This window comes from Condylura cristata, unplaced genomic scaffold (genome assembly GCF_000260355.1).
Source record: "Condylura cristata isolate star-nosed mole 26May11 unplaced genomic scaffold, ConCri1.0 scaffold00023, whole genome shotgun sequence".
Lineage (NCBI taxonomy): Eukaryota > Metazoa > Chordata > Mammalia > Eulipotyphla > Talpidae > Condylura > Condylura cristata.
In genome coordinates this window covers 9,347,382-9,363,686 of record NW_004567124.1, presented here as the reverse complement: position 1 = coordinate 9,363,686, position 16,305 = coordinate 9,347,382, and positions in this window count along the sequence as shown.

Genomic DNA, 16,305 nt, shown 5'->3' with positions numbered 1-16,305 from the left:
GCCACTCCAGATGTAGAACAGGATTGTAAGGTCACACAATGTGAAACACATCCAGTAGATTGTGGCAGTAATACATAACTTTGCAATATCAAGGACATCTATGCCTCCTGATGAACCATTACATCCCTTCAGACCTGGAGATCAGGTCTTACTCAAGTGTTGGCAGAGTGTAGATGCCCAAAACCAACTGTCAGAGAAATGGACTGGTCCACACAATGTTTTACTGAACACACATACTTCTTTGAAACTTGCGGTCATAAAACCCTAGGTACATCACTCTAGAGTCAAGAAAGTCCCAGATGGAACTGACATAGAGATGAAACCCCATTGGTCTTGTGAACCTATTGAGGACCTGAGATATTTAAGAAAAAAACAAAGACTTAAATGGTAGTAACTTTCTTCTTTTCCAGCAATGTAGCAGTGTACTTCGAGATACACTTTCTGAAGGAACCCTGAGATAATGAATATGTTCTAAGCAGCCTTTTTCCTTTGGAAACATTTAGGAATATTAGTGACATCATGCAATTATGCTAGCAGTATTTTTTTAATTTGATTTTACTACACAATAAGGCCTTCAGTCTTGATGTTGATATTTCCTTGGAATTTTTTTCCTTCTACTTCTTTTTGTTTGTTTTTAATCATTTTGGCCTATATGAGTAAAACTGCAGTTACATATGATTCCACGTGGCATAACTAAGAATACTGTCTGTGTCTATATGTTGATAATGTCTGAATGTCATTTACTTGTGTCTAATTGTCTTGGCTTTGAGGTATTCTAAATTGGTTTGGGTGGTGCCTATAGATATTGTAAACAAACAAATGAAAATGTAATCTTCATGGTAACCCACATGTTTTTAAAAAGGTTGTATTGGCATATATATATATTCTCTTACTTGGGTTGCTAATGTCAGGCAAATGGAAGTTTGGAATAATTAAGGTTTTAAAAAAAAGAGTCTCTAGTTATGAAATAAGGAATAGGAAAACTAAAAGGCTATAGTTTGACTGTCGACTTTGTCATATGGTATTTGCAGAAACTGTTTCTAAAGGAAAAAACATTCGTTCCAGTAACAGTTCTCAACAGATTCTAATTGATTGAACTTTTGACAGTGCAGTGGGAAAATATTTTCCACAAAGAAGCGAATAGACTAATTTTACTAAGTTTTGTTTGAAATAATACTGACATTTGTGTTTGATTCAAAGACAGTTTTCTTGCTTTGAATGATCTGCAATAATGTTCCAATTTTTTTCAACAGAGCTAATTTTTGTTTCCATTTCTTCTCTCCCCTTGATACCAACACACTATGAAAATTGTTGTAGTAGTTTTTAGTACTTATGAGTTTTTGCATAGTTTCAACAGGGAATTTTGTCTGCGTAAACTAAAGAAATTGGCAATGTGCTTCAGTGACTTTGCTTGGCATTATCCAAGAACTTCAAACAGAGCTGAACAAAGAAGAGCACCTGCTGTTCTTGTTTGAAGGGTTCCAGAGGCCTCCAAAGGCGGCGAGGAAGCTTGCCTCCATTGGCAGGACTGGACAACCTGAGAAAAATTTTGAGCCCTGGTAACCTCGAGAAGGTAGAATCTGCTGAGGCCAATGTTCTAAAGCCTACGTGGACTGGACATCAACTGTTCGCTCTGATACTATATGGAGTGTTGCAACAAGGCCAACTAAAAATTGCTGTTTAGTCTGCCCTGTGATTTTATGCAAAAATAGAAAAATGGTTAAAAGGTAGCTTAAATTTGTAAATAGGTTGTACATTGTTGGATTAAGTTGGGGTCTAGGTTGAGAGAACTTGTTTTTAGAGAAGTTAAACCAGTTTTTAAAGATTTTTGCTTGTTCCTATTTACATATATATATATACCAGAAGTTTTTTTTTTTCTCTTCACCTATAATGATGGACTATTTTTCAGTAATGACCATCATACCAGGCATTCATGAACACTGCTGGTGACTGCTGCTTCTTTTGAATACACTGGAAACCTTACAAAGACGGTCTTTGAAGACCCTGTGATCTGTGCCACCATAGATATGGTGGTATGAAATCAAAAGGGGGAATTATTAAAGGGAAAGGATGTCCTAAAGGAACTCTGCAGAGTTTTGTGGACTCCACCAGGCCCTACTCCAGCTTTCTGGACTCTGCCCCCTACTCCATTATTTGGAAACTATAACTCCCAGCAATACCAAGGAGAGGACTGTGAGGACCCAAGGGCGGAGCTAAGCAGGGACTTTGGGGGACAAGTAGGGGGCCATTTTCTATGTGCTCACTCTCTCGGGACTGTGTGGCTGGTGGCTATCAGTGTGTTACTGGAGTTCCAAGTCAGTGGAGCTGGTAGGATGTTTTAGTTACCTTGTATTTCTCTCTCTCTTTCCCTGGGTTGTACCTTTTCCTTTCCCTTTTGTAAATAAACCCATTATTCATCCTTTTGTGTGTGCCTGCAGTGCAACTGAATTTTAAACACACGGGTGAGGGCCTAGACAGGCAGCCCAGTTCATACTGGTTGCCCTGTAACACTTACAGGACCTTGGGACACCAGGCACTTAAGATGTTAGCTAAAATGACAGTAATTGAACTAATGTCCTGCACCAAGCTTTGTGTCTAAGTGGTGTCTAGATAGCCAGTGCCTTGGTTTATGTGTGCTCCAGCAACCTTAAGCCCCTGTCAAACATCAGTCAATACCTTCCAAATAACTCATGTAGGAAAGGATTCCCAGACTGAACCCTAAACTGTCAAGCTGTCTACCCACCCAACAACTTAGAAAACAGATAGCTACTCTTCACTTTTACAGTTCAAACCTAGACATATTACACATCTTGACTCAGAATACCCACATTCTGGGAACTCTTCACCCTGTATCTTGAGTATTCATTAAAACAAAAACAAAAACAAAACAAAAAACCAGCACAAAAGCACCTCTCCCAAAGAGGCTCTCTCAAGAGTAAAGCTCTTTTGTCCTACCCCAGCTTCAGCAAAGACCCTTAACTCATCTTTAAATATCAGTGGTCTCTTATATAAGAAGGATATTTGTTTCCCAGTGCTTGGGCTTCCTGTATTTCAGGAATTCCTAAAGTTTGGATTCATAAACTGTTTTCCATCAGCTTTTTTTTTTTGTTATTTTGGGGTACAGTTGTTCCTTCTTTATTTTACATTTTCCAAGTAACAAGTCCCTTTTGCACACAGCATGGTAGCCAGGAGAGAATCCAGAGTTGCAGCAGGACAATTCAGCAGTATGTAGATTCTTTTGGGAAAGAAGAGGTGCCTGTGGTGTGGCCCTGGGGACACAGCAAGCATCCTATCCCTGACACATCAGATTCCTCCCTAGTGCTTGTACCACAGCCCAGTCACCATCACCCGACAAGAAGCTATGAGGACCTGAATTCTTAGCCCATGCATGTCAACTGGCCTACCGTCAACCCAAAAGCGGGTACAGAAGTTACTGCAGAACTCATTCTGAGGGTCTCCATTATCTCATCCCCTTACATTTTCACAGAAACAGCAGTCCTTGGAACCCACTTTATTCTCCAATCCAGCAGCCAGTCATGACATTAGATGCCCACCATACAGGGAATTCTTCTAGAACCTGTTCAACTTTCTCCCTCAGTGTCATTGCTGGTCCACGGCAATGTAGACACTCAAGTGTGTAGGAAGGAAAGGAGGGAGGAGAGAAGGAAGAGAAAGAGGTTTCACCTAATTTGTGTCTCTGGATTTTTTTTTTTAAAAGTTTCTGTCACTTCCTTTTTGGTTCCCCCCACCCCATTTATCTTTTCCCCATTTATATTATTTCTACTTAAACTGATTTTGCTCTTCTTACTCTATTTGTCATCACAGCCTAACTTCCCTAACATTTTTATTCTTTCTATAATCTAGCAGTTTCTTCTTTGCTTAAGCTAGTTTTGTCATCTCTTCTCTGCCTCTTTGATTTTTTATTGTAAAACTCAGACAGACCTAAGGGTAAGGGAGACACCAGTAAGAAGAAAAATTATCATCTGATCAGCTGCAAAGGCAAGGTCAGCGGTTCAGTGAATAGAAATAACCTCCATCCCCCTTTGCCTTATCCAAAAGGATATCTCCATTTGGGTGTTTTCTAACCTATTTTCTGGCTTCTTCAATGTCACCCCAAAGCTCTTCCAATTACCATCAACCTAGGAACTGACACTTTCCCCACCAGCGTGTAAACAGCTGGTGCCGTGTCTTTCAGCACACTGGTCCAAAGAGGCAGCTCCAGGACCTGCTTTGAGCAAAGATCTCAATTAGTATCCGAAGCCTGGAGAAGTCTCAACCTGTGCCACGTTTCTGTCCCTACCCCATTTTCTGATCATAATCCAATCTTCCACACAGCTGGTGCCTCTGCAAATTCTAACAGACTTTAATCATGGGAAGGGTTTAGGTTTCCTCGGAGAACCTCTTATCCTAGAGGAAGGGATGCAACTTGGCATGCTTACTAATTCAACCCCTGTATACCCAAGAATTCAGTACTCTTTACTATCTAGGCTTTTAGTGTAGTGATACACAGCATAAGCTAATTCCAAGCACTTTGGTGATGCTAAAAAGGAGGGGAAAGCTAGGAGGTCAAAGAAGCATTATGAAAAATGATTTCCACTTTAGAAGGTGAATATATCACAATATATACCTTTCCTATTAGGAAGAGCAGACCAGGGAGATGCTATTTATAGTAACTATCTGCCTAACTGATAATCACCTATTGTTCTCCTCCTCTAAGGCTCCTGGCAACTGACATCAACTGCCAGACCTTGTATACTGAGAAGTATTCAATCTCAAGTGTAGAGCCCCAATTCTCAACACTTTTTAAAATTCCATTTGGACAGCTCTTTAGTTATCTTTACAATATTGTTCCTATCTTCCAAGACCATTTATAGTCAGGGTACTAATTCAGGAGAAAGGAAATATTTTATTTTCTCATTATAAATATGTCCCTTAAGTTAGGGCGAATTATGCACTGATGTCCCCAACCTCTCACAGGTCCCAACAACTGTGGTAAATCTTCTGTAATTACTACTACCATGTATTGAATATTTATTTATAGGTGTAGCCTAGTATAAAATAGATCTTAAGAGAACCCCTACCACAGGGATTTAAAAGCTGCCCTTCTTACAACCCTGGTTTCCTTTTCTCTAAAATCTTTTTCACAACCCCATTTCTGGACTAAGGATGAACACCCACACAATGCTTGGCCACTACAGTGGGCCCACACCGAGATTCAGTCTAATAATGTTTCCTGCTTCTAACTTAGGACCACCACCACGAATGTCTGCCTTATTACCAGACTAACTGCAGAGCCTTTTGCAGCTCAGCACCCGAATTAACCATTAAGGCTGTGCTAACTAGAGAGCAAAGTGAACTCTTCAGTGAGGAAGGAACTCAGGAAGGGCTATACTCATTTAATTCCTTGAATATAACGGCACTCTTAACTGTTAAGTGACTTTTCCAGTGACATCAAAGTGATTTTAAAGTCATTTTGAGAATTAGTTTTCCTCCCATCCAGTAAGAAGGGAATACGCTATTGTATCAGAGATGAGAGACTGAGAGGGCTTTGATAGGGAAAAGGAACAGAAAGAAAAGAGCTAAGTCCTGGACAGTAGACAGTCTTGGGCCTGTCTGCTGGTGACTGGAATCTGAGTTGGGCGCAGGGGCTGGGTAGGTAGAACCCTAGCTGTAGGCTTCATTAAATGGATGACTGGGGTCTCAAGATCACTCACAAAACAAGAAGCATGTCTTGCTCCCTTCTTGTGGTGAGAACCGCCACCACCCCCCCAAATCCCTCAGCCTGTGATTTAAAGAGGTTATATGCCAGACGGAAGCTGAAACTCAGTATCTATGAACGTACCTACAAATCCCACCCAATTTACTATCCACTGAAGATGCCTCACCAATTCCCAATACAGGGTTTGAAATTTTCCAGGTGTCCCCCCACCAAAAGCCATCAAATAGGCCAGCCACAATATTGAAGAAAACTTGAGCAGCTCTGCTCTAAACATCCTAGAGACAGAACTTTTTCCCTAAGGCCACTGTCACCACAAGAATATATGGCTCTGCTACAGTTCAAGATTGCAGTAATAGTTTAAATTTTGGGCTTTCCAATCCCACAGAGCACCCCAAGCCCCTCTGCTGCTCGTGCCAGGGCGGCTGCAACCCTGGGCACATCCGCCCCGAAGACTAACTGAAGAAAGCCGGGCAGGGGTTGGCCAACGCCTTCAACTGGCAGCCGGGGGCTCCCAGGCTACCGAGCAGGGGCACCGTTGCTGATGACAGCGTGTCAGCTGGCCAATAGCTGCGGTGAGTGGGAGTGGGAGTGGCTCCCCTCCTTCGCAGCTCCTCCCACCCGCTTGTCCTCGGGCTTCTGTACTTCAGCCGGTACTGGAGCGTTACTGGACTCTGCCCTGGGCTGCAGGACGCAAACGTTGGGTGTGCCCTGTGGAAGCGCCGTGGCTATTGATCCAGCAGCTTTTCTCCGCATCTCCTCACACAGCTGCTGGGGTCCCACGCTGCCCACTGGGCACTGGGGTTGGTTCCCAACTGGACTTGGAGGGGCAGTTGGTACAGGCTTCACCTGCCCTTCCAGCCTCATTTCCTTCCTCTGAATTAGATAGACAGTCTGCAATTTGTCCAGACCATGGGGTCTGGTCAAGTGTGGCTTCTCATCTCGCGTCCTCCCCAGAAGTCAATCTCCTCTCTATCAGGAGGCCCACCTCGGCACCTGTTCCTGCCTCTGTTCCCAGATACCCTTCTCACCCTCATGTGGGCCAAGCAGAGGTGACCATCCCCCCACCTCCCTTGTGTGGCCGTTGTTCTGAAGCATCTGAGGGTCTGTTCTGTGCTTCTCCTATTTCTGGCTTCTCCTGGGTCTTTCTGGCATTTTCTATGCTGACCATTCACCACCTCTCCCAGGTCTCACTTGCTCACCATAACATCTTTAATTCCTCCTTCCTTCAAATCCAAAAGGCTTCTGCTCATGGAGAGAAGTTCTCACCACTGTCTTTTGTGCTTAATTTATTAAGCTCATTTACCAGTTTTAAAAAAAAATACATTTTTTTTACTTGAATATTTTCTCATTGATTACAGGTTTAATTATTGTCCTGTGTATTGCCTAAATTACAATGGCTAGTATGGTTAAGTCTTTTAGAAAATTCACTGACCTGAACAGCAGATACAACTTGTTTCTTAGAAATGTAATAGTGTATAAATTTCTCTCCCAAAGCAATGATTAATCTTTGCTGTTAACATTTATTTCTTCCCAGGGTGGAGGGGGAGAGGTGCCAGAACTGAGAAGGAGTTATTTATAAGTGATGAAAGGGTTTCTGTCTTTTAATTATCTGTCTTCTACAATATAAAAATGATTTTAAAGGTATTTGCAATTTAAAGAGGGCCAGAGACATGAAGAGACTGTGGGCACAGGAGGAACAGACCAAAACCTCGACAAACATCAAGGGACATCTGTCTGCTCTTTGGAGGGGCCTTCCCTTAAGAATTCCAGGCAGTTCCTCAACCAAGAGAAAGGACCTGGGTGGCATAGGCCAGGGTGAACGGAACTGATATGGAAAAGGTTAGTGGGGATTCTGATCAAAGTTTGGGAGCCAAAGGTTACCTGAGTGATTCTTTGTACCCCAAGAGAGGAACCAACTAACTCACCTAGTATTAGGTGTGTGTGTGTGTACAAGAGAAGTACAGAAGTGAACTGGAAGTAGATTTCACTGTCACAAAGGACTCCCCCCAGTTTTATGTATTCAGTCCCTGGGTTGCTTCCCCATTCCTTGGTCAGTGTACGGCCAGATTCCAATTTAAAATTGCCAAAGTATTCGAAATAATTTGGTAGAGTGCATATAAGACATGGACCAGCTTTCCTCTTAAGTTCTCGAATCTATTAGGTCTATGTAGGCTCAGCATACAGCCTCTAGATTTGCATCTCTAAGTGAGGCGTAGTAATACTTGTAAGGGTTACTGTACCTCATCTGTGACTATCACATAATTGGTGCTCAATGACAGCCAGAAGCCCTCTTCCTACTTTTGCACTATTGTCTAATCCTGGTTCCTATGACCTTCTTTCGCATGTGCATATTCTCATCTGTATCCCCAACTCTTTGCACGGACTCAGTATGAAACAGTGGAGCTTAGATGTTTTGTTTTTGACAGAGTCCTTTACAGACGCTGAGGAAGAGTGCCTTCTGACTCTCAGGGTCCCATAGGAGTGCTGGGATGTTGGGTCCTTTGTCCTGCAGAAATCTAACCAGAGTTGGCGCATCTGTCTTCTTCCAGCCAACATGAAGAGTGTCCCTCAGACTGACCCAATATCTTAATGTGCATTGCCCTGTGAGGCCCAATGGGAACGGAGCTACCCATTCCCAGTCCAAGGCTGGCTGGCTGACTGATTTCCAGGTCTTTCTAAACTGAGAGGAAGCTCATCAGAAAGCAGGTTGCAAATCATTTACTCTCCATGCCCAAAGTACCCAAAGATCAAGGTGTGGTCCTGAGGAATGTGAATCTGCTTCTGTCCCTTTCTCTGTGCGACCAGCCCTGTAGCACTAGTTGCTTTTAGTGGCTCAGTAGGCTTGGGTACTGGGGAGCTTCTGTACTTTCCAGGAGACATTTACTCACCAGGCACATTGGACTCTCAGTCAAGTATCATCCCCTCACCTTCCCTTCAGCACATTTCTCCACTTAGATGCCCCTGCCCAGTTCCCAGGGGCAGCCTCTTTATTCCTAATTCCAAAATTAGCCCCATCTGCCCAGTATTAAGGGGGTTGATGACACATTACATGTAAGAGAGGCAACTCTAGCTTTAAAGATGGGATTTTAGGTGAAATACGTATAAGAGATTGTAGTTTGTCTCGGAAGAAAAATCAGATAGTATTTGAGTTTGTAGAATCCCCAAGTTAGGCGAAATGAGCCAACATTTTTAGTAGATGATGTGGGGGAGAGAATAGTTGATTGGGAAGGATGCCAGAAAGTCTTTTGATGCATTCTATGGAAAGAAAGTCTGCAAATATAGCTTCACCTTTAAAGAGTAAAGTTTAATGGGGGAGGTATATGAGAAAATAGGTAAGTGAAGTATACGTGATCATTGTTTTCAGCCTAGAAACACAGGGTGGAGAGACACCTTTGGTCAGGGAGACTTTCCTAGAGGGAGCAATGGAGACAGACAATGGGTGGAGTGGGAGGACCAGCAGACCAGAAGAGCGATAGCAGAGAAAAGAACAGTGAATGAAAGACAATGACTCAAAAGAGCAAGAAGTGACATAAAGTCTGGGAACTTATCCAGGGTTCCTTCTGCACTGGACCCTGGTGCAATAATCCCCTTAATACAGGTAAACTCAGAGGAACTGGGATGCTGCACACAAGCTGATAAGTCCCAGATAAGGGAAATTGGAACAGAGTTGGTGCTCTGGATTACAGCCCCCTCACCCCCAGCACTTGGGACTGATGCTGACCTTGTGAGTGCATTGATAGCCCATAGACTGCCAAATCTCAGATCTGGAACCCCAGAGAAGAGGGACTTTGGTGGTGCAGGGGTGTGGGGCTTGTCTTTTCCCTCTCTCCTCCCCTCAGCCCTTTTGCATCAGTGGCTGGACCGCTCCAGGCCCTTCCCCTCCCCTCTCCTGCCTACAGAGGGAGGGGTGAGATTAAAGAATATAAGAGAGTCCTCCAAGATGCTGGAAATCTAGGCAGATTCAGACAGTAAGTCTGAGACCCTGTTGACCACACATGCTCTCTGTCCTTGTTGGCTTTCTAGACACACCAGATTTCTCCCTCAGTTCTCAGCTCCAGTAGGAGAGAGAAATGTTTGCATGGCAGCAAGTGTGGGAAGGGGGAAACGGAATAAAGGTCAAATGAGAAGGGTTTGACTGAATGGTCCTGAAATGGAAAAGGGAAAAAAAGTTTGTCCCAGGAGGACTGAAGGCCAAGAGCATTTTTCAGAAACTAATTCAATGGAAGAAAAATTGCACAGAAAAAAAAAAGTCTCACAAAAGAAATTCTCAGTTAAACAGAGGTGCAGAATCTCTAGCTAGACCCCCAGAGGTCAGGTCATACTCCTATACCAGCTGTGTGACATGGGACAAGTTAGTTGAAATCTGTTTCTCAGTTTTCTCACCTGTAAAATGAGAATGAAATAATAGTACCTGCTTTACAGGGATGTTGAGCAGGTAAAGTAAGTCCAACATATATAGAATGCTTAGTATAGTAGAAATAAATCAGCTATCAGAGCTACCTGTTGTTTCTACCCCCTTCTCCTGGCAGAGTCCCTCCCAGCAATAGTGCTGGGAGCCTTTGTGATGTCATATACTTTCAAAGACCCCATCAAGCCCTTTCTGGTGTATTGGGGGGGAAGATGTGTGAAGATAAGGAGCAAAGAAGGGTGTTACTGTAGGTGTTGGGGTGTAATTCTCCTGAAAATTTAGAAGGGAGTGATGAACTACCCCTTGCCAGCTCGCCATATTGGTTGGACCCTGGTCCTATCTCAGAGTAAACCCTGCTGGTAGTTGACACCTCTAGTACTTGGCGTGGGGCTTCTGTTCAGGGTTGACCTGAAGGCCAGCTATGCAATAAAGACTTGGTATTTTTTCATGCCTCTTCAAACCCTTGCTTCTTCTCAGGAGTCCATTGCCAACTTGTGCTTTCTCTCCTTTCCCAAAGTAAAAGCCTGCTCTCATCTGTATTTCTCAAGGAAACTGATAGCTCACTGTCAGAATGTGAATGCTGATGGAGACTAGAAATCTCCTGGGAGTTTTGTTTTATGGGAGATTAGTTCCTTGAATATATCCCTGTAGCTGGCTGGAATCTCAGCTGCATGATAGAAGGTCCTGACTGGAGAATGCTCTGGAAGATGGGAGGGGCTTAACCCCTCTCACTGAGTTTCATTAGAGAAATATTCCTCTGGCTTGAGGTGTTAGTAAACTCTGAACGTGCTTGGAACAAAACTCTGCCAGAGGTGTGTGAGTAGCTGCTCCCCAGCCATGGACCTGAAAGACTAAGCAGAGCTGTTCAGCTTTCAGCTGAAAGGCTCTCGGCAGCAATTGTGTCTATGGAACTCTTTGAGGTGGATGCTAAGTGCCGTGAGTTTGACTTATCCAGTGCCTAGGAGATGGTACTCTTTAAGTGTTTGCTGAATGAATGAATGAAAGGAGGTGACTGAGGAGAGCTGTTGGAAGGAACCAGGGCTGTATACCAGGGACTTTGTGGTAGCTGGAGACAGGGACAAGTGGTGGCAGCCCCAACAAGCAGGAGACCCTCAACAGTAGCTGTGTCTGTGGAACTCTTTGAGGCTGATGCCAAGTGCCATGAGTCTGACTCATCTCAGTGCCTAGGATGTGGTACTCTTTAAGTGTTTGCTGAATGAATGAATGAATGAAAGGAGGTGACTGAGGAGAGCTGTTGGAGGGAACCAGGACTATATGGCAGGGACTTTGTGGTAGCTGGAGACAGGGACAAGTGGTGGCAGCCCACTTGTGTCTGTGGAACTCTTTGAGCCTGATGCTATGTGCGGTGAGTTTGAGACATCCATTGAGTGCCTAGGAGGTGGTACTCTTTAAGTGTTTGCTGAATGAATGAATGAAAGGAGGCGAATGAGGAAAGCGTATGCCAATAGGACCTTCTAGAAGCCTCCCTGATGAGTAATAATCAGCTACTCCCCCAGTCCTTGAATGTGTGAGCCGTTGCCTACAACTTCTAAATGACCCACAGAATAAATATGTGGTCTCACCAGGGGACCCTGCAGTCCTTGCATGGAAACTTTACATCAAGACTCTTCCTGCAAGGAACTCCTTGAAATCTTAACATAAAATCCTAAAATCTCTAAAAGTCTGGAAGCCCCTTCTGAAATCCCTGGAAACTCCCAGGAAGCTTTGGGTGCCTGTTTGAAAATCCTGAGGACAGCTTGGTATGTGAAGACAGCCCCTGGGTTTCATTTTATCATCTCTGCCTCTGTAGTAATGATCTATTGACAATGATCACATGATCTATAAATCTAGTGATCTAAAAGGCACAGGAAGGGTGGATGTTATTGTTTTGTTTTAATACCAGTGACTGTGTCTGTCACCTACACCCGGAGGGCCATCCAAAAAGAATGTAGGGGTGGGGTATCTAAGTCATGGATCAAAATGGAGGAACTCTGGAAAGGCTGGCCCTCAGCTATGGTCAGATTTAAGGCTGCAAATCACTTAATCATGTGTTGAAGGCTGGAGGTCTTGGCCTGTTCTTTGTGTGTTGGGTCAAGACAGAGACCCCCTAAATATAGTGGCTTCATTGTTGCAAGTGGGAGAGCTTGCAGGCAACCAGGCTGGAACAGAGATTTGTGACCAGAATGGGTACAATCTAGATAACCATTTCTGCCTCAATGGGGCCCAGAAGGAAAGACAAGTCATTCTTTGTTCTTATATGATGCTTCAAAAAGATCTACTCTTATACATGGATTTTTCCTTAGAGGGCTTCTGTGAATCACGATCAGCTATGAGAGAGGAAGACCCACAAATAAATATTCAAGTATTGAGATGTCTCAGAGATACAGATTTGGGGGCAGCTTCAGCACATACAAAAATATATAGGTGGACACTACAGATGAAAGAATGGGGAGGAGGGAATATGGAAGAGGGAGATTGAAATAAAAGGAGACAATGAAAACTGAGAAGTTGAGACTCCTGATATAAGAAGCCAACACACAGGAAGGATACTGCTACAGACTGGAAGATAATCTCTAGAACAAACATATCCCCAGGCATTTCTGTCCTAAAATTCTCTTCTTGAAATTGAGAGATGTGTGAAAAGTGGTTTAAAAGGTGTGCCTGAAAGAATAGAATTGGAATGGGGTAAGGCAGGATGTATTGAGATTAAAGGATAGAAAATTTTTCATTTCCCACCCCTCTCCCCCAAGTGTGTCTCAGTATAAGATACAGTCAAATGAAGGGAAAGAAGTGGTTGGTACATTGGGAGTGAAATAGACTCCTACTTTCCCCTGCCTGCCATATATCAAAATCTTGGATTCACAGAAGGAAAACAGATTTTTAACACAAACCATATCATTGTCACAGATGTTTAGGCAATCAGTTTAGGAAGTCACTCCTTTCAGTTAGGTTGGTGGGAATCCTAAATCCAAGTTGTCAAAACTCAGTGTCCTAGATGTCCCCAACAAGGGCCAAACCTGCACACAGGCCTTTGTCTGACATGCTAATATTCGCTGTGCTAACTCTTTGCACAAGTTTCTTTTGGTGGCTGCTATCCCACAAGCCTTCCTCGCTAGCCAAGCTAATAAGTGAAATTGAAGACTTATCAGGAATGTTCCACATTAAGCTTAGAAAGGAGAAAAGTCCAGGGCACATTCTGATACTGGACATGTCTCCCCTCCTTCATGATCTGATCAAAACAGGCTTTGGACTTGGGCTGCCTTGAGGAGGACTTCCAGTGATGTTGGTATTGCCTGCCCTGTGTGACGAGGCTGGCATTAGCCCAGATGGGGTTGACATTAGCAGATGGGTTAATGTAGTACCAGGTTTTTCCTGGGTCCATGCCCTCCTGCTGCTGCTCTAGCGCCCTCTTCCCACTTTTATGTCCAGTGGCCATCCCTTTCCTCTACATCACTAGTCTCAATCATTTGAAGGAATCTAAAGTCACTATGTGAAAAGTTATTTAATAGAAATAAATTCATACATACAGGAAAAGTTTCCCAAATCATGGGCTCTGGAGGTGTAGCTCTCCTTTTAAATTCAGGGATTCAGTCACTGCAGTTTCTCACCTAAAGGTCATATGTGGCAGTGGGATCATTCTTGTTTTCCTCTCATTCCCTTTCAGGAATAAATATTCATTCCCCTGGTTTACAGGGACTGGAAAAAAATGGAGACCTCATGGCATCAGAAATATGGCTCAGTCACAGAACAATCAGATGTGGAATGACCACAAATTAGCAGTCAGGCAATTTCAAGTAGGAAAACTTCATTGAAACATCAATCTTTCTGATATTTTGTATAATTTATGTATTTGGTTTAGGGGTTAGTATTTCCCCAGTTATTCAATCAATCTTAAGACAATCAAGCATTTTTCATGAAACCAAGACCAGATTCTAGGGGGCAAAAGAACAGGGAGCCCCCATTTTAGGTCAAATCTCAGGGTGTATGTAGTGCAATTTAAGATTGGGCCTAGATACCTTCTCCTTGATGGGTTTTTGTTGGAAGGCTGAGGATTGATAAGGCCAATTTAGTGAGAATTTAAATTCTTTTAAGATACATAATCCTTCCTGATGAGAACTGCGAACGCCTTAGTATAACCTGGCTGGAACCTAGAAATGGAATTTTTACTCATTCCAAAGAGAAATTTGCTAGTAGTGTCCCTTTTGAAGTCTGTCTCTCATGACTTGTCCTGGACAAGTCTGGGCAGATACCATTCTCAATTCACAGCCCGATTAAAGAAGTCAGGTTCTTTTGTATACCTTTTTCAGAATTTACCTGGCTCCATTTATAAAATGAGGAAGTTTTTCTTTTGTTTTCCCAACCTACTCTTTTTGTGTGTGCCTCCCTTTTCCTAGAATCTCACCCCAGCCAGGATCCCCTGCCTTCCTATTCTTTCTCTCCTCTTTCTCAAGACTTGCTTATGTACCTTTGTAAAATATCTGATTATTGGGCCCTCCCTGGTGGCAGAAATTGGAGCACAGCACTACAAAGCATTCTGTCTGGCCAGGGAGGTGACCACCCACATGGCATGGCAGACTTCTGTTGTCTCGCCCGCTGCACCCCTCAGCAGTATATTTTGTCGGTCTGCCTGTTCTGCTCTCTATTCTGTCTCTGGTGAATCCTCTCACCACACCCACACCTCTGGCCCCAGTTCTGTATGCATAAATAAATCTTTTTTAAAAAGATCTGATTATTTACCCATCGGCATGTTAAGTCTAGTCCCTTCCTCTAAGGAAATGAAACGTCAGTGGTGTGCTTTGATGCCTTGTTAGCATGGGTTGGGTTAGTTTTTTTAAGGAATGAGATTTTCCTGATGCTTCTAGGCATCCTTATTCTTTTAATGCTATCATGAGTCATGCCCTCACTGGTCAAGGAGCCCCTCAGTAGCCTAAAAATGGTACATCTTCTAGGCAAGAATCTTACCAGATTCCACTAGGATCAGCATTCTTGATCCACAAGGATCGGCATGGGCAAGTTGGACAATGTGTCCCCACCTCAATTTAAAGCTAGTATGCTCAGTTGATCAGTAATTGATCAATTAGCATCTTCCTTGAATCCTCTACTCTTCATTGCTAATTTGGTTCTAACCATCTATATTAGTGGAATATATGGCAATTATGTAGACAGTACCAAAACATAAAAGTAATAAAATCATGGTACCAAAGGGAGTAACAAATGTGGGGAAATGTGGATGCAAAAATAATACAGCATGAAATAAATTGAAAAAAAAAAAAAACACAAATAGATGTAGAACAGAAAAGAGTAATGAAAAGAACACTGGAACTTATCCTAGAATTCAAAGGTAATTCAACACACAAACCTCAATCCATGCAATATACCACATTAATAGAATAAGAAGAGGGAACCACATAATCATCTCAGTGCAGAAAAGTTATTTGACAAAATTCAGTGATAAAAACAACAGAAAATGCAAGAACAGTAGAGGGGAAATTCGAAGAAGTACTTGTGAGAGAGGCCATCACTAACAACATTTCAATGGTAAAGGGCTGAAATATTTTCCCTAAAGATCTGGAACCAGAAAGAGCCTCACTTTTACCACTGCTATTCATTTTTGTACTGAAAGTTCTAGGCAGAGTAAGCAGGCAAGAAAAATGAAAGGAATCCAAATTGAAAACATGTAAAACCTTCTTTATTCATAGATGATATGATCCCAAATACAGAAAGCCCTAGAGAATCCATTAAAAGAATCTATTGGAGCTAATAAAATAATTCATCCAAACTGCAGGTTACCGGATCAAAAGTCAGTTGAATTTCTATATACTTGCAATGACTGATTCAAATTAAGGAAACAATCCATTTTCAATGGTATCAAGAATAGTGAAATATGTGGGAGTAAATTTTGCCAAGTTGGTACAAAAATTGTGTACAGAAAACCATAAGACATTTATTGCTAAAAGAAATTAACTAAGACATCAATACATAGAAAAAAGACATCCTATGTTACTGGATTGGAATAAATATTAATAGAGTTATAATATCTAAAGAAATCCAAAGACTCAGTGCAATCCTTATTTAGAAAATAATATTTTATGTAGAAATGGAAAATTTAATTCCCTTATAGTTCAGGTGGAATTGTAAGAGACCCCAAATAGCACCCCCCAAAAAAAATTAAAAGAGA